Source organism: Plutella xylostella, chromosome 6 (genome assembly GCF_932276165.1).
Source record: "Plutella xylostella chromosome 6, ilPluXylo3.1, whole genome shotgun sequence".
Taxonomy (NCBI): domain Eukaryota; kingdom Metazoa; phylum Arthropoda; class Insecta; order Lepidoptera; family Plutellidae; genus Plutella; species Plutella xylostella.
In genome coordinates, this window is record NC_063986.1 from 7445542 (window position 1) to 7465460 (window position 19919).

Here is a 19919-nt window from a genome sequence, read left to right on the forward strand (position 1 = left end):
AAATGTAAATTGATCGCACAGTAGAGCGACTCTACTCAAGAAATCAATTTTACTAAACCGAGATTCAATCGAATCGAGTACTCGATGCTAGCTCCAAAGAGGTACGTCTCGATCGAGACATGTCTCTGAAAGAAGTCCGTGAACTCATTAGAGTGTCGGTCAAGGCCCCGGCGGTGGGTGGTCGGCTTAATTGCTTCTTCCTCCCGTGGGCTTCACTCTTTACTCTGCGATCGAAGTAGAGGTCCTAAACATTGTGACTCTATTCGGTATTGTGAAGTGTGGATCTAGTAGAACAGGGTGACAGAGGTTATATTTGCAGCAAATAAAGTTCCATGGCGTCTGCTTCCTACATGCAAATTTTCATCAAAATTGGTTCATAAGTGTTCCCCTTGTAGTATAATAGCAATTATCCAGGTCATTATTTTGTTAAAGAATTTAATAATAATATAATATGTGGGGACATCTGATTCTCACACACGGCCATCCGACCCCAAGCTAGGCAGAGCCTGTGTTATGGGTATCGGACAGCTGATATATCTACACAAATACATAGATAGATAGATATTAAATATAAATATCAACACCCAAGACCCGAGTACAAATATTTGTCTTTAAACAAATATCTGCCCCAGCCGGGAATCGAACCCGGGACCTTCGGCATAGCAGTCAGAGCCACTAACCATTAAATCTACCTAGATTTAACTCAAGTTTTCATGTGCTGGCCAAAATTATTACCTATATATATGTATATTTGAGTATTTTATAAAATAAAAATTCTCATGGGTGTGAATAACTTCATTTTGGCCTTAGTATGGAATATAATAGAATAGAATAGAATAGAATAGAATAGAATAGAATCGAATAGAATCCTTGTGAAACGAGTTAAGTTTCTCTCTAGATACTTACTTATATTTTTTAAATTTTTGTTTTTCTTGATGCTGTTATGGTAAAATTGTGAATAGGTCAGCTCAAAGTACCTATTTAGATAGGTAGGTATTAATAAAAAAATACACTTTAATTTCTTTCAGCGAAATGTCCATTAAAATACTTGAAAGACTTCATCAGAGTTGGTAGTCCACAGAAGGCCTTAAAGGGATAATTAAAGGACGTATACATTTATTTATGGGTGGAGAGCTGTATCTAAGGCTATTTGAGTATTCAATGTTCGCTTTAACCATTAAAATAATTATGCATCAACCTAATAAATAAAATTTGAATGATGCAAATGAAGTGTATAGCTTATTTATATATTATGGTGGCAAAATGTTTGAATCTAGGGTTAGGAGGACCTACCTACTACTTACCTACTTAAAGAACTCGTGTGACCGATTTACGTCAAAGAATCTAAATAATTTATAAAGTCTCCGCATATCTTAATTTATGAAATCAATATTTTATGGTACTTCTTCGATATTGGTTGGTTGTATTCCACACGCTCTTTTTCAACTTTCATCCTCAGCTGCAAAAGCAACAATACGTATCACTTAAGCCTTTAAAGTTTGTCCTGCTCTATAACTCAATACTCATCCAGTCACTATGGATTACTAGGCGAACACCGAATTATAACACGATACTATTGTACCTACCTATCATCGAGAGAGAACGGAACAATTTTCACTAACTCGACGTCATCATCATAAGTAGGTATATCACATATCATGTTAAACATGCAATATTTCACTTAAAATACCAATGATATTATAATATAAGAAGGATATTAGATCTTTGAAAAACAAAATCATTATGTCATGCATGCCAGTGTCATGCTCATGCACATGCATTTTAAAAATTAATGAACTTAATATGTTTTAAAGTTAGTCCAGTGTTACTTTTATTTTTATGTCCTAACCTTGACTTGTGACCCCCTGATCTCTGATTGGTACATTTTTAATATTCATAAGCAGGTACGTATGGTGTCTTGTGTAATATAATATATCGCTGTATAATATCATTCGAGTATGTTGCAGTTGCTTTAATTGCTTTTATAAGATTCCATGATAGTTGGCCACGCCGTGATTAATGTTTTACAGTCGATTAAAGAAGTTTAATTACCTGTTATCTGTGTTTAATATTGTATAATTATAAGTGTGCTCCGAGAAAACACTCATTACATTGATTGTGGTGTGAATAAACTCGACAATGTTCATACATACACAGTACACACACAATGCACACAATCATTCATTACACTTTTATCGGTGTGTGTGCCTAGGTAAGGTATAAACTGCAACTATTGAGTTAAGAGTATAATTTTCCTTCATTTATAAGTATTATCATATCAATGAAAAGCTTTGATAGAGTTACCAGACGACTATGTCCGAAATAATATGGGGATGTAAATAATTAACATGATTTTATACTTGTGATATTTTGTTGAGATTGAGATCAATATTCGATTTCTTTTCAGTTTATACATTTTGAACAGACCTTCGAGATTAAAATTAGGTTACACAACACATATTGTAGTTAGTTAAGAATATAACTTAGCAACGGGTGAATATTTCAGGTTTATAGGAACATTCAAGTTGTACAAAACCGTAAAAAACCCAATACGATAGATGACATTTGTCGTTGGTGTGAAGGTGTAATTTGAAGGTGACATGTGTTGGAAGGGTTGAGGATAATGACACCTTCACGCGGTGCGAGCCTCCACCAGTACCTACCACCTTGCCATCAACTGTCTATACTAACACCTACTTAGGATAATAGTAAATATTGATTAGTTCAATATTGTAAAACAGCGGTAGTTTGCAGGGTCATGCAAAAGAAACTAAATGTTTTTTTTTATTAACCTAACCCAACTTAATGGAGGTCTCCACTTCATAAGCTTTTTATTTATTTCTATTAATTTGAATTATAGTACAATTTTGCTAACATGAGAGATCTAAAATTTTATATCATATTTTGTATATTTTGCAACATAAATAGATAGTTGTGTGTTAAAGTGCACCAAAAAGGTAAAGTAACTCAGCGTCAGCGCGGATGTTGAATCCTCCTTACGAACCCCAGATTTTCAGTAAATACACAGTGCATGATAATTAAATATGATCAAATTTCAAAACTCAATTTCTTATTTCCTGGGCATCGTTATTTCCTGTAGATCGGTTCACCTGCGGCGGCTGGCTGTGACGCGCCTATCGACGCCTACAAACGTAAATTAATTACAACACTTGATTAATACTTGCCCGAGCCTTGCCCAGGTGTAATTAGACCGGGGATTCGGTTACGAGGCGAATTTGCAAGCTGTCAGCCGTCGGGAGGTGATGGGCTTCACGTCTGTAACTGAAACGCAGGTAATGCCCTAAATATCGATTACTAGAATCTTTAAAATAATTGTCTTCTTGCGAGATAAGTGTCTCGGGTCTCAAGTCTGAGTGCCTACTGCTAGGTACTCTATCGATGTACTACACATATGGTGAATTTGTGCGTATGTGCATTAAATAAATTAAAAGCAAAATAGAGTTGTTTTCCCAGCTCGCAACACAATGCGGCCGGAATCTGGTTTCCTGTGAGTTGAGTGCACCGGCCACTGGCTGGCGTTGGCCCGCACTTTTTGCCGACGCTCACCCGCTTATTTGCCACCATTAATCATTATTTTGGCCCAGCAGTGAACGCTTCTCAATTTAAGAGAATAACCAGAATAACCCTTTTTGTATACACCGACGACGGTCGGTGAAACCTTCCGAGCATCGAATTACAAGTAAGAATTACTTACTAATATTACCCGCCAGACCGACTCGCGGCTTTTTGCTACAGATTGATATCAAGAGTGGTCTGATATAACTTTTTCGTGTAATGAGACCGAATGTTTTTGTTGTAAAAGCTCCTGTAATTTTGTATGCAAATTTGATAACCGTAAGTGGTAAAAGAATGAGTTAATTTTGATAGGACATAATTATTATTTTCATGTTATTTTTAATGTTGAATTATATAAAATTATAATGCAGATTGATATACAATGACATTCTCACCGAAAAATCGCGGCTACCATACAGGCCCAAAGGAGAGAAAGAATAAGAAATACGATCTCTGTGAGGAGATTTCTTTAGGTCAACGACGTTTGTATTTAGTATTTAAGTACATAATAGGGACTATACTTACCTCTCCAGTTTCGAACCGATCGTAGTTCACCATCACCCCGTTACCAAAGTTTAATGCTCTACTACCACTATAAACGTTAACACAACAATAAAATCTATAAGTTCTTAACTACTGGTATCAGATCTACCAGTCACTCGGTTTATATTTTTATAGCGAGTATATTTGAAGAGATATCATTCCACTGCGAACTCTCCGTACGCCAATAAAGTCTTGGTACGAAAATGCGGAGTGGTTGGGATCTCAAAACGGGGTATGTGTGTGAGTATGTATATATATATCTTTATTTTGTTTATCTGCGAATGAAAACAAACTATTTGTGTGTGGTGAAGGTGAAGTTTAAAACAGTTGGTATATATAACTTTTCATTACTTATGTATTTGGACAGAACTACTTTTTTACCGAAATAAGTTCTGTAAGAATGACGAGCTCCGTCAGGCAGTGGTTGAGTGCTCAATGACCGAGTGTTGTGAGCTTTTACAGAGATACCGAGGTCCGGTCTGCCTATGAGTATTCCGGTTTTGGTTGATGCTGTTGCTGGTGTAGATATTTTCACAGCATTCATATTTTTTAAGAAAAGAGGCAACGTTGTCTACACTAATTTCTCTTTTTAATTTAAATCATTCTCTTTTTAATTTAAATCATCATTTAATTTAAATCATTTCCGTTAATATAGGAAAGTTACAAGTTTTTTTGGCTCTAAGTCTAAATACACCTGTGCATGTTACATTCGTTGGTTTGCAGTCGCAGTGGAGCGCAGGGGCGGAGTGAGGAGGGGGTACAACAGATGCGTTGCATTGCCCCCCCGCGCCCCCCCGCGCCGCGCGCCAACTCTACTAGAGTTGTACAGGGGTGGACTCAGTGCTATATTTCAGTTTTTTTTTATAAATTATGAATATTAGGACAATATCGAGAAATTCTACAAATCCCAAACATTTGACACCTGTTAGATATACTTTAGAAAAGGGAAATATTACAAGATTTTATATAACGCATTAATAAATTACTTAGGTACTTATTTGCTCTGAAAGAAGATGTAGTGACAAGAGTTGAGAAAGGAATGCTTCGGTGGTTTGGACATGTGGAAAGAATGAATGATGAAAGAGTGACAAAGGAAATATATAGAGCAAAAGTGAGTGGAAGAGTCGGGAGGGGTCGCCCTAGACGGACGTATATCGCCAAATTGGCGACATACTGAAAAAGGGCCAATTTAAGAGTACCCGTAACCGACGAGCATGTATGCGCGGATGTATGAATGTGGATGAAGCGAAAGAGGTGTGTCAGAATCGTGCCCAGTGGAAATCCGTAATCTCTGCCTACCCCTCTGGGATACGGGCGTGAGCGTGTATGTATGTACTTATTTGCATATTATGGCATTCACATTCATAAAACAGACAGTGGGCATTACATAATAACGTTTAATAAAACAAAGAACTTGGGCTATATTTTCTTCTGAACATAAACAATTTTTCCCAAATCCAGTCCTGGCCAGAGGTGAGGGTGCACCGATGACAAAATACAAATTTTATTTTATTAAATTCAAAAAGCCTTCTATGATTGATAGGAGCTACCCCTTGCAGCGCGCCTGCCCAAACGTTGCACAACTCTTGCCTGTAAGTATTACGGCTCATTGGGTTTGTCTGTCTGTCACTATATCGCGTCAATATGACGGATTGGCTACCTTTGTTTGCCTTAAAGATGTATTTAGGGTAGTGACAAAAATAAATTGGTTGTCAGTAAAGGGATACTTGTAAATAGAGATGCACACTATTTTTTTCCTCAGATATTGAAAAATACTCTCCCTTACCTAAAAATAAATATAAATGAGTATGCTTTAGATGAGACCCCAATTGAAATTTATAAAATTATACGTATAAATAAAGTTTATTTTAAAGTAAAATTCATAAAATAACTTTATGAGTAAAATTGCAAAGTTCATAAGAACAATACACAACAGATATTCAGTGATACGGGCGAAATGGTTCACCAAAAGGCACTGTAACACCTAATTAACGATATTAAAATAGCTTCGCGACCGCACGGCGTCGCCTACAATACATTCGCACGTTGTTAGCCATAAAACGCAAACGCTACCCTCCTTATTTTATACGAATGAGAATTTTAAATTAACTGTGTAAAGCATCCCTATTCGAGCGGCGCGGCGGCGGCGCCCCGGCCGGAGGTAGAGCGGTGGGCTCCACTTGCGTCGGTGGCGTCCGTTCATACAAGTGTTTTATTTTTAACTTTTATCAAAACAGACATTGAGTAAATATTTCACACAATTTACGACTGTAGTCTGTCCCAAAAGGCATTTACAGTTTTCAACGCAGTATCGATGTCTTCTCATGCTCCCAAATTCTATTGAATAGTTGGTCCATCAGGTGAGACTGTATGCATGTCTACCGAGAGTAAGTATTTCTTACCTTAAAAGGACTGAACGCGATTGTATGACGCTGACGCTCTGCAACTACAGCGTGTGTAGGGTGTTTTTTTTTGCGTTATTGGTATATATATATACATAATTTTCTCATCAGTGATGATAAAATGCAAAAACTCGCATTTTGCGTGCAGACGTCCAATAGCTATATATATTATTTATCCATATTTCCAGTTATTTAAATATGTACTGAAGTGGTGGAAGCAGGAAAGACACTAGCCAGATTCGCCAACTTTGTGCCTATTCGTATTACACGATATGTGGAGGAGGGGGATGCTGGTTGTCTACTACATGTGGGTTGGTTGCGCAAAAAGGCATTAGATGAAGCATTAATATGAATAAAGGTTTAAATTGATTTATAGGACGAATCCTGATCATGCAATGAGAGCCCATCGGTATTCTCCAGAGCGGCCATTATGTCGCGTTCTTGTTTACAAGTCGGGGGCACTTGTCGTAGATATATCTTCGTGGTCAGAACTCGCTCGCCCCGAATAAACCTGTCCCACGCCATCTGTCGGACGCCGGCGCAACCACAAACACTCTTAATGTGACTAATGATGTATTGTTATTATCTTGGGCATTTTAATAATTGGGAATATATTTTATACAGGTTGGCAGTTCATGTAGGGAAAATATAAACTGGAAATGTTTACCCAACACTTGGTTGGGGCTAGCTGTCTGGGCTAACTGAAGAAGCGTTTATAACGCCATCTTTTGGATCGGATCTGTTGAAATGTCATAGAAAATTAACTGTTATATTAATAATTGGTGTAAGCATAAAGCCCCAGTCTGTTAACTCCACTATGCACTACCTTATCTTAAACTGCTAAAAGGTAAAGTGCGTATGTTCCTAAAATTCTGTGGTTTAAAATAATAAGCACATACTAATTTAAGTATAGGAGCTACACATTGTAACACGACGAACATCCAAGACATAAACAAAGGTGGCTCTCAGAAACGAACCAAACTTTCTTACTAATTAATTTAATCCCTTTGAGCCCTATCCCATTAGGGTAATTGAACTGCGGTGTACATGTCAATTCTTTGCTCTTACCCCTGGAATTCAGACTTGAGTTCCAACCCTCCGAGTAAGAACTTAAAGTTTGGTTTTGAACGATGGCGGTAAAGGATGGAATAATGTTAATGATATGAGGGGATACTTTGTTCCGTTTTGCATAAGTGCTCCTTCAGACGATGTTTTGATAGACTGGTAAAAAAAGGAAATTAGTTTTACACTTAGGTTCAGTGTTATTTACTAGCAGCAGGCAGAGAGATCCAAATATTTTTTTGTTATGCTCTTGTTAGGCTTCTTTTATGGACCTGATTACATTATAGTCATAAATTAATTTGTACATACAAAGGGTCCCATTGTTATATTACAAATAGGTAAGTAAGTTTTTTTTACATAATTACCTAATAAAATACAGCTTATTGCACATGTATACATAATATATATGTTATTTTATAAAACCATACATAATAATATTATCATTTACAGACTTCCTAAGTACGCAGAGAGCCTCACACCTTTATAATCACAACTTATTACAACAACGTGGGCTAATGAAGCCATTATTGTGTTAAACTAGTTTTATAGACACACCAAAAACAAGAATAATATTTGTTTCCTATCTATGATTACTGTTTACTAGTCAAATAACATCAAAGAACTTCGTCGATACTTTATTTCATATATCAAATGTGAATGTAGTTTTTTGATCATAATAATGTATACAAGTATGTAAGTTGTATCATGTTGTATGTTATTTCGACCAATTAATTTCCTACCACACATTTGTAATAACATTGTAGTTTCCGTGAAATAGGATCTGTCCATTTGGAAGTGTTCCCGGTCCGCCATGTGGCGGTCCCGGGTTCGAGTCCCGGGGGTGCAGCCGACTGCAATGTCACGGCTATTATTCGTCGATATATCTTCTCCACGTCAATGTTTTAATTTTTGTGAGTTTCTGTCCATTTGCCACTTCATTATTACCCTTTGTGTTGTAATGTAGGATTATATTCGTCTATTAAACTATGGATTATTTATAGGCATTTTTATTGGGAAATTCTAATAAGATTTCAGTTTGATGACAATTTTCTGTAAATTTATATACTTAAAAACATTATATCCAAAAATATAGAGTTTTAATAAGCTCATATTGCGATATTCTTGTCACTTCTTAATTGGTCTATCCTTTGAAGGGATGACGTAGACTTTTGGGAGACTCTGTATACTCATACATACAACTAGATCTGAAATGACCAATTCCTAGTGATAAACGTATCGTCGCAGTCGTAGAACAATGACGGATCTGCAAAACAGCAACTTTACAGGAGAGCCAGTTAAAGTTTTTAAACAACGTTTTGTTCGATAAAATGAAAACGGCTGAAGCAATTCATTTGAAATTTGGTCACATTATTATACGAATGGACTTTTGCAATATAGCCTGTATAATTAGCCTGTAATAAGTCTAGGTTTCCTGAAAAATCAGATAGGTCATTGTTCTATGTATCCTACTATGTCGCATTATATGATACGTCGTTTTTTTACGGACTTTTATTGCGTATCTAATGGCGTATTATACTTTTCGTCGTTGTTTTAGGGAATATATGGAAAAATTCAAAGACGGATCTTTAAATAACCTATTTAGGAGGGTGCTGATTGCGCTATATTATTTTTTGTTTAGGTCCTAATTTTTTTACAAAATACAATTATTTTATAAAATGTTTTTTGAAGACCCCATTGTGTCCAAGCATCAGTCAATAATCATCCAATGCTAAACATAGGCCTCTCCCAAGGAGCTCCACTACACTCGGTCCTCGGGCTTCCTCATCCAGCCACTACTGGCTACCAGCCTACGGTTGTCCTTAATTGTGACTCGAGAATTCGTCCACCCCAACGGTTATCGGTTCTTCGGCATATATAGCCAGCCCACTGCCACTTCAGCTTGCACACTTTGACAGCTATGTCGGTAACCTTAGTCCTCTGACGGATACCCTCATTTCTGATACGATCCATCAGAGAAACCCCAAGCATAGCACGCTGAGCGACTTTAAATCGGTGGACCAGTACTACCGTCAGTGCCCACCTACCTGCCCCATACGTCATCACTAGCAAGATGCACTGGTTGAAGAAGACTTTTGTCTTCAGGCTCTAATGATAAAAGTCTTCGTCTCTGATCAGGGATGGCCGAGGAGAATATGTGACGGAGTTTCCCAACTCAATTGTGACATTTGTGACCCTTTGCTGGGCAAAGGTCTCTTCCTGGGTCTTTCAGCTATCCCTGTCCATGGCCTCCTCATTCCAGTTCCTACTAAACACCTCTAGGTCATCCCGTTATCTTCTTCTGGGTCTGCCCCTGTGCCGGCGGCCGTTATCGGCTACCCATTTGGTAGCATTTTTACCCTACCTATCCGGTTGCATACGACAGACGTGCGCCGCCCAGTCTCACTTCAGTTTGGCGGTCTTAGCACCCACGACGAAGGACGCTATCTCGCCCAAATAAATTAATCATTGACATATTGTATTTCCTGCCTATCTACCTCAAACCTAAGTTTCGTGCTGTTGGTCATGTCTGTTGTCTTCGAACGGTTCACCTTTAGTCCAACTTCAAGGCTTGCCGTGGATAGCTCTCGCAACATTTGTTGGAGCTCTGAGCTGGAGTGGGAGAATAGGGCAATATCATCCGCAAAACCGAGGTTTGACTATTTTTTACTTCCGAAATTGATGTCCTTGTCCTCCCAGGACTGTGTCAACTTCTTGAAGACCTCATTGAGGAAAATTGTAAAGCGTGTACAGCGAGGGTCGCCTTGTATGACACCCTTTTCGTTTATGTAGATAGTACCAACGAGTTCGATGTAGGTTGGATGAATTTTGTGGTGTTAAGGGCGGAAAGTATTGCTTGATGGTAGATACTGTCGAAACCTTTTGTATAGTCAATAAATACATGGTAAAGTGGTGTGTTAAGCTCTATGAACTTATCAATAATCTGATTGAGCGTGTATAGAGGGTTCGCGGTAGAATAACTAGGTCGGAAACCGGCTTGTTCTGGTGGTTGATGTTAGTTCAGCATAGAACGGATGCGATTGTGAATTATTTATACATGTGTGTTGTCAAGCTAACGGGTCTATAGTTTCCGAGGTCGGATTTCTCACCCTTTTTATGGAGAAGTAAGTATAATGTGAGAATTACAGAATTTACGGGGAATTTTTACTGAAATTAAAACGTGAATAAAGTGGGCTCACCTATTTTTAAGAGGAAAAGCCCCAGAATCAATCGAATGCTGGTGATTGTGAAACAGCTGAGGAAAATTATCATCCTCAAGCAGTTCAAGATGATCCTTACATAGCTACGGATAAGATGATACTAATTTCCTTAATTATTTACTGCCCGCAAACAGTAAGTTCACTGCTGTCCGATCACGTTGACTCCCCCGCGATGCCATTCACCCATAGAACTAGAGAATTTACTGATTGTGGTCAGTCAATGAAGGAAATTGCTGTCGTCTTATCCGTAGCCATGTAAGGATCCTCTCAAACTGCTTCGCGATGGTCATTATCCTCAGCTGTTTGAAAATCACCAGCATTCGGTTGATGCTAGGACTTTCCCTTTGCAGTTGATGTAACGGTAGCTGTTAATACAGAAATTTAATGTTTGATGTGGATTCTGCGGCTGACTTGGTTTGTATGTTTGGTAACTCATGCAAATGGCTGGAAAAACATAATTCCAAACCTACCCGCATGGTACCGTGCTCCCATCGTCACCTGCCTCTGGCAGTAGAGTTGATGAACAAAAAAGTACTTAAGTACATAATTTTACATTGTTTTTTAGCACATAGTTTTAAAAACATAATAAATTAGCAAAAATATACTGAAAAATCATAAATTTATTTATTTTCCATTGAAAATACGTAATATTATGAAAGAACAACGACCTATCCTAAAATAATTCCAAAGAATAACGACGGTTATCTACACACGTCTACCACTTATCCATAGAACAATGACGGTATATACAAAACACCAATAGTTAGGACAAAGAACATAGTCGCATTTGAAATACCGTCACTAAATTTAACAAACAAACAATATTGTTTTTTTAATACACCGTACCTAATTATAACTAACTTCTCAATGATTTTAGCGAAAACTAGGGCTTTTATTTTTTTAAACAAAGTTCCAAGAATAACGACGGATTTAAGAGACCGTCTTTGTTCTATGGGAGAAGTATTAAAAAAATATTTACTTGGAAAACAGAACTTTTTAAATAATAATTATAGCAAAAAAACATTTTAAGTACTCATTACGTGTTCCATGTGCTCCTACAGAGAACACTGACAGAACAACCAAACCGTCGCGCGGGAGCGGGTCGCGGGGGGTGAGGGTCACCGCAGAACATCAACGGGACGGCACAAGCGCCCATGTTCTACGCGAAAAAATCAAAACCGTCAGTGTTCGACTCTGTATTTCGCTTATTATAAAAGATTTTTAAAAAAACTTTTGTTGTATAGGTAAATAATGAAATTTTAAAGAAGAATCTGCAATAATCCGAAAATCGAAAAAAATCAGATCCGTCACTGTTCTACGACTGCGACGGTATGTAACTCTATGGCAAGGCATCACCTTAAGTAATAAGAATAAGAACAGACTGACCATCGCAGCCCATGCATCAATGTAGTAGAAAAAAGTAGCGGGTAAAACTCCCACACTCGCTACACGGGCCACGTCGTATTCATCCTTTATTTAAATAAACCCTATTTTTATGAAACCTGCCCTTCCCGCATCAATATCAATTTCCCGGCGATTGTTGCTGAAATAAAGGGATGACCCTTCAGGGAGCGGGTCCCAATAGGTTATTTACTCAACTATGTTACAGGATCCCTTGAAAGGATTTAGACGGAAGTATTTTCGTTATTGGAAAGGATTTTCCTTGTAATGGGCGGGACGTAATGCGCTTGACGGACGGGCGAAGTGGGTGAGTTGGGCTATGAATTTTTAGCCTCTTTATTTATAAATGAAATTTTGTTATTTGAGAGATTTTGAAAACAAATACAAAAAACAAATACAGCAGCAGGTACAACCCCTCTATCTTCCCCTTGAGGCATTGCAAAGTTTGCTTACACGTTAAATTTCATGTTATTCATAGGTGACAGTCACAGTGTACAGTAAAATATTTATAGGTGCCTATATTATATTATTTAAATGATTATTATGGACATTCACCTAACAATACTCAATGTGACTTTTCTGACCGCTACCATTGCATATAAAGTTATAAGTTTATACGAGTATCATTTTCTGGATTTTTTCTTTCAGTAATCACAGTCATTCATTTTAATACACCGAATGACACGACCATTTACAAAATAGTTGGGTAAATAGCTATTCAACAGTGGACTGGTGGGAAGAAACCCATGTTTGTAGTTGTGTCATAGTGATTCGTATTTCGGGGGGACAGAGTTGGTTTTGATTGGTTTTCGTGTGGCGCGGCGTGGTTGGTGAGCGCAGGGTATGATTACGGGCGATTACCGCGTCACCGATCTCGTGTTCGGTCTCCACTTAGTGTAATGAGTCTCGCGGAATTCAAAACCGATGCTATTACAGGTCCGGTCCCATTTATAATCAGTACATTACGGAGCGTCTCGGCCGCTCCGCCGCCGCGGGGTTGTGGCGACATTGTACTCCGCTGCTGAACCCAAATTTTAATAAAATGATTGATTATCGAAAATATGTAGGTTGTGTAAAAACTTATTTCAGTAATTTAAGTGAGCATTTTCTTTTGAATGATCAAATATCTGTGTTTTTGTTAAGTCACTATTTCTATAGCCTAAAAAAGCGTGTCTTGCGCATAACAGACCCTAACAGTAGCAGGGACAAGTGATATCTCCGATAACTATAATGATCCATACATTATTCGACCAGTAACAGTAATATTAACAGTGAATAATTATTGTAGTTGTACTCAACTACAACAACAACATAGGTATATTTTTTTTCTCAGGGCCTACAGTCCGGGTCCGGCGGGCCCTGCGCGCTGCCTGCAGGGTCGCCCAGTAATCGGTCAATTATCTATAATTTTCAACCATCAGTCTTTATCCGGAGCTCTCCTAGTACCTGCTGTCCTAGTAATCGCTACGGTTATCGATCTAATTGGTAAATTATGTATCGCCCGCAAGCACTTTCGTAAGATATGGACTTGTTTATGTATCGTGTTTATGTGCCCACCATTAATTTAATCGGTTTCTGATCGGCCATCATATTTATACGTTCCATATAAAGACGGAGATAAGGTCAGTGTGTACTGTAGGCTTCAGTTAATAGGGGTAAATTGATTAATACAGAATAATAAATACAGGGTGGCCCAAAGAGTGACGTCCATAGGAAAATGTTTGATTCCTTAGGTCAAGGGGTAGCCAAATCACCCCCATGTATGTTCAGCAATTTTTAGTAGTTTAGGAGTTATGATTTTTTTTCCTAATTTTCTACGAAAATCGACCTCAGTGGATTAATTATGTTTTATTATTTTTTGGATAACTTTTTTAAAGCATTTTTTATTTTTGTGTCATCCTCTTAAGTTGTTCTTTTAACCATAAAAGTTTCAGCTTCCTAGCTGTAATGTAAGTTAGTTATTTTTTTATCGAAAGTTCGAATTATATCATCGAGCTAGACTGCTCTGAATTTTCTTCTTGAAATTAAAAATTGAAAAAGATATTCTCATGGTGCCTTATTAATTTTAAAAACTCCGCAAGGTTCCAAAATTACATTATAATAAAAATAAACTATTGCTTTATGGGGTATTATTTGCAGAAAAAAGCCTTCAAAGGTACCTGGGTGGAAATTACCTAATTAGTAAATTGTTTCAGAAAGTTGAAATATTCCTGTTATGTCATTACTAAGGACTAATTTAGTTAAAAAATGTATCAAATTAAAGGGAAAATTAAATTATTTACTTTTTTTTTAATTTACGTTACATTTTTGAATGTAAATTCTTAGAAAAATGTTTTAGTCTGAGTAGTAAGATTTATGAGATAGTTAAAAGAACAACTTAAGAGGATGACACAAAAAAAAAATGCTTTAAAAAAGTTATCCAAAAAATAATAAAACATAATTAATCCACTGAGGTCGATTTTCGTAGAAAATTAGGAAAAAAAATCATAACTCCTAAATTACTAAAAATTGCTGAACATACATGGGGGTGATTTGGCTACCCCTTGACCTAAGGAATCAAACATTTTCCTTTGGACGTCACTCTTTGGGCCACCCTGTATATGCAGGGTGTTTACTTTTATTTTAGCTTAAAATACGTTTTAAAAAAATTAAACTTGTTTTTACAGGTCTGCATTATACAGGTTGTTGATGAATCAGAGGGTCAAGTTGTACAAATTTTGTCCTACGATATTTGGAAATACACGAAAAAAATTGCTTCTCTATGTATAGTTAAAAGTCACTTGACCATCAAAGTTTCTGCAAACCTAGGGATATTGAAACGTATTTTAAGTAAGTATGTTAAAAAGATTACCTTACTAAAAAATTATACAAGGTCTCAAACCATACATTTATAAAATTATAACGCAAGTATGTAAATCAAAAGAGAGATCGTATTCATATAATAACATCTAATAATGAAGGAACATAATTCATCGATTCGTTGTAAAAACAGGTTGTGAGTAGAAACAGAGATGCGCCGGCACATCCGACCCGCCCTCTGCAACCACATAGTTTTTTAAAACTTTTTACTTTTTTTTCTTATTTTCATCATAACAGCCAGTCCTAAACTTTCTACCACTGGCAGCTAAGAAACAAAAACTTTTTGTGCCTCCATAAAATTTATAGTCATCGAAATTTATAGCCAACGTAATTTATCGATCGGCTATCGATCCTAGCGAGCGCCGATTGGATGGCTGTCGACCAATAGCGTGGGCAATCAATATCTATCATTATAGGAACTTGTGGATATGGTATGTTCATAAAATTTTCTATTAATTATGTAGACCCATATGCAGACATAGTTTATGCAGGTACAATACAATCACATTAAAACAAAATTAATCAAATCATAAATATTTTTTACTCTTTGATTTTACTTTATAAAATGTTGTTAACGTTTTTTTTAGTTTGACAACAATAATTCTAACATTTCTGTGTTTCAGAACGCGATCTTGCGTGACAGGGCGGTGCGTACGATTCCAATTAAAATATTGAACTTCAAGTAACTCTGCGAATACCAACCTTATCATAAAGAAATAAGATTTATTTGTTTTGATCAAGTAAATGGGTTACAACTGAAGGAAGCCCGTTGCTTGGAGCGGTGGAGCCTGGTAATCCCGTCCAAGTTTGATCGAAAATGAAGTTTTGTTTTACTATATTATTATACGTAGCTGTAGAATTTTAGATCCTATCAAGTTTTTTTCGAAGAGCTATTATATTATACCTACGTATAACTATGGCAATAAGCAATAAGTCAAAGGTTTTTACGAATACAGAAGTTCACTAAATCCTACGAAAGAGCACCTTCTGCAAAAATTCTGACTGATACAGGGTGAAAATTCAGTGTATCCGACATACTGGACATCTTTTACATATTGAGATTAGGGATACCTACATACCTACAATAAATTATTATTTTTTTCAGCTACTCCATCAAAACATCCACAGCATAACATATTCCGCATCAAAATTATAAATAATGGCCACATTTATTACAACTTGTCGTCGTACATGTATTATTTTAACACGCTCGAACAAAAATGTCAGTTAAAGGACATCAAAGGCCATACACCGTTGAGTTAATTTGGTTAGAAACAAATTAATGGCGGCATTAATTCATGTCACACGGTAAATGTGAGTCGTGACAAAATATTGACAACCCCGCGTGTCCGTGGTCGGATGATGCATGAATCAAATGAAGAATAATAATATTAATATGGATGTAAAAAAAAACCATCGTCGTCGGCCCGAAGCCTTGGTCTAGCGGCCGGCACTAACTCGATTAATGAATGTTTTTAGGGTTCCGTAAAATTTCAAGGCATCCGCTGTAATAATGAATAGGTAGGGACTACTTATAGTTAGTAGTCGTACTTGTACTACTGGTTGCTCTTTACACGGCGTCAGTTATACTCATGGATAAGCAGTTTTTTTTAAATTACCACTTAAAGTCTTACCCAAAAATATAAATATATCTGGATTCTAATGAATAGAGTCTTTCTGCTTCTTTAACGCCAATAAGGAACCCATTTTTTTTAAATATTTTTAATACGGATGTGCCCACACTTAATATTCGTCTCGAAAAGCGTAAAATATGTTGAAAATGTGATTGAGCGTTATTTTTTAATGTTATTTAAGAGGAATTCTGAATCTTATTTCATTTTATATGCTTATAAAAATTGGTGATACCTATGCTACGAATTGATTATGAAAAAGTTATGATTAAAATAAAATACTTGATGGTATAAAAAGCTCAAGGTATCTGCTTAGTTTTTTTGCATCTAGTAATAATGTAGCAGGTGATCGGGATCCTGTGAGCAGCTGATTTAAAAATATAATTTCAATAATTACGGTCTGCATCCGTTATATTTTTATCCCCGTATTTTGCAAAATATGTTTTCTTAGTAGTTATTATCAAGTTACTTTGTATGTAAACTACATTTTCCAGTATAACGGCGTGTGATGAATTAATAAAACGTTAAAGATGATCCAGGGTGGCCATTAGGACTTAGGAGCATTGGGTGGTAGTTACAATATAAGAAGGTATCTTTTTGGTAATTAAATAAATAATAATCTAGACGAAAGTTCAAGGACTAGGTACATTTCTAAAAGGCGAAATCCTGAGCCTCTTTGAATCAATTTCTGTAACTCTGCTTTATCCATGGCCATATTTTCCTATCATATAGAATACTGTACATTTGTCCGTCCAACCCACTACGATTACTTCATATTCCGTCTCGCTATCTCCATACGAAGGAGTGTCCAGTTATTTGGGCGTGCACCATTAAAGAGGGGTCACTCTCGCTTACAAAAAACTAAGTTTAAGACCTCTGATCTATTTACCACAGCTCTATCTCGTTGTGTTAAACGTACCGATAGCATGACAACTCTCGTTTGATCGTTTTTTACCAAGCTAGAGTAACCCTGCAGGCGGGCAGGCGATGACGTATGGGGCCCATCAATACGCGTCGCGGCCGCGAGCATTAACCCCAGGTAATGAGGTCGGACAAGCCTGTAATAGAATTAAACGCTGAGCTGGCGAAGGCTAGACATGGCTTGATGGGATGCTCCAATCAAGCAACGTAATCTTCATGCGAGATGTGGTCGTGGATTATGGAATACCCGATGAAACTTCGTGAGGAAAAATGAAAATCTTGGTTTATCATTCATCATCATAGTTCATCGACTCATCATGGAGTTGACTGGTTTTTAAACAACAGCTCTTCTGCAAGTTGGAGTGGCAGTGGGCCGGTAAGGTAAAAGCGTTCTGGAAAGGACACCACGAGCAGGCAAGCGTAGCTTGGGGTGCCCTCCGGCCTGTTAATGCTAGACCGATGACAATGGAAGTGGCTGGACGAAGAAGTCAAGGACATAACTACTGTTGGCGTTCCATGGCAGAGGCAAATATATTAGTTGACACGCAATACACTCTACCTCCGCGCCATTCAAATTCGCGTGAAGCAAAACTCTAGGCCCTCTGTTATTACATACAATATGGTTGTGTGGCTAGTCGTGTTCACAGACATGTTGCGGTCAGGGGGCAGCGGGCGCGGCGCGGGGAGCGGGGGGGCACGAACTCGGGCGGTCCCGCGCCGTTCTCACGCCTCTGAGGTCACGCCTTTGCTTTGACCAGCCGCAGAAAAACGCCAGAGGAACACTCTTGAAGCCAACCATGATAGATTTATCTAGTCATAATAATATGAATCCCATCAAAAACAATACTTGTCAAAAAAACCAAGTCTCGTAACTCAGTTGTTCTACGGTAAAAAGTTGTGAGATCCATGTTATACAAAGTCTTCAATCTTAAAAATATTTAATGTTTTATATAAATATATTGACTTGGTCATCGCACCAAATACTAGACAGACAGACTAGACAAGTATTGTTTTAGATGGGATCTCCTTTCTTTTTGTATTTTGTAGACATTTCTACTTTTTTTTATTTTCGGTACCTTCTAGGTACGTAGTTGCGTTAACTTAGTTTGGTAGGTACCTACCTACACAAATCGCAAACTTGAGGTAAGAATCAAGAATCTTTATTTTTGGCTACGTAATGTACCTACGTAATGAATAAACGTAACTTTGATACTTCCTACTGCATCAAATTTCCCTAATTAAATTTCAACCTTAGTTTCCAATACACAAAGTTCATTGTACATTAAGAAATTTGACTATAAGTGGTAGCACTGGTAGCCTGATGTGCTTTGTCCGTAGGTAGGTAATCCATCCTTTGCGGATTTAATTTGCATGACGGGAATTTATGCTCGATTTGGCAGGGGCACTACCGTGCGCCTATATTTACTTGGTGGGGGCACTGCCGTGCCCCCAGATATGTGATTATGAAATTATTTAAGCAGTTATGTACCTATCTAGAAAACTGGACCAAAATTGAAAAAATTTACTCGAGTTGGTGGGGGCACTGCCGTGCCCCCAAATATTATAGTTTTTCCTAAATGCATACACCAAACACTACTTATATTCCAAACTAGCTGTTCCCGCGCGCTTCGCTTCGCCTTAAAAAGTTTTCCCGTGGGAATTCCGGGATAAAAAGTAGCCTATGTTCTTTCCCAGGGTCTAGACCGTATGTATACCAAATTTCATTCAAATCCGTTCAGTAGTTTTGGCGTGAAAGAGTAACAGACAGACAGACAGACAGACAGACAGACAGACACAGTTACTTTCACATTTATAATATTAGTTAGGAAGTTAGGATTAGGATTTGAAGCTTCTAGGTCTGCTAAAAGTGCCTTAGAATTTTTATGATCGGTGAGTGAGTGAGTGAGTCAGTGACAAAATTAAGAAACCTTGACCCGTTACAATTCTTAAACTACTGTTTCAAATTTAATGATATTTGAAATATACCGTGTCTTTACAATGCCTGCATGGTTAGTGAAAATTCAGTCTTCTAGTTTTATCCACAACGAAGTTACAGGGGGTCGAAAATGGCCTGAATTGCTTTGAGAAAAGGATGGTACGGCCGTGCCGCTTTTTTGCTCGACTTGGTGGGGGCACTGCCGTGCCCCCAGATAGTCTAGTTATAATGCTGAGAGGGTCTAAGAGTTTTTCTCACCGTTCGAGCAGTGAATAGTTGTATGAATTCGTACGACAACAGCTTTGTAGAAGTTTTTCTAATCTTTTGGTAGGTAGAATAGTATAATAAAATATGATTCAGTGGCCCCATG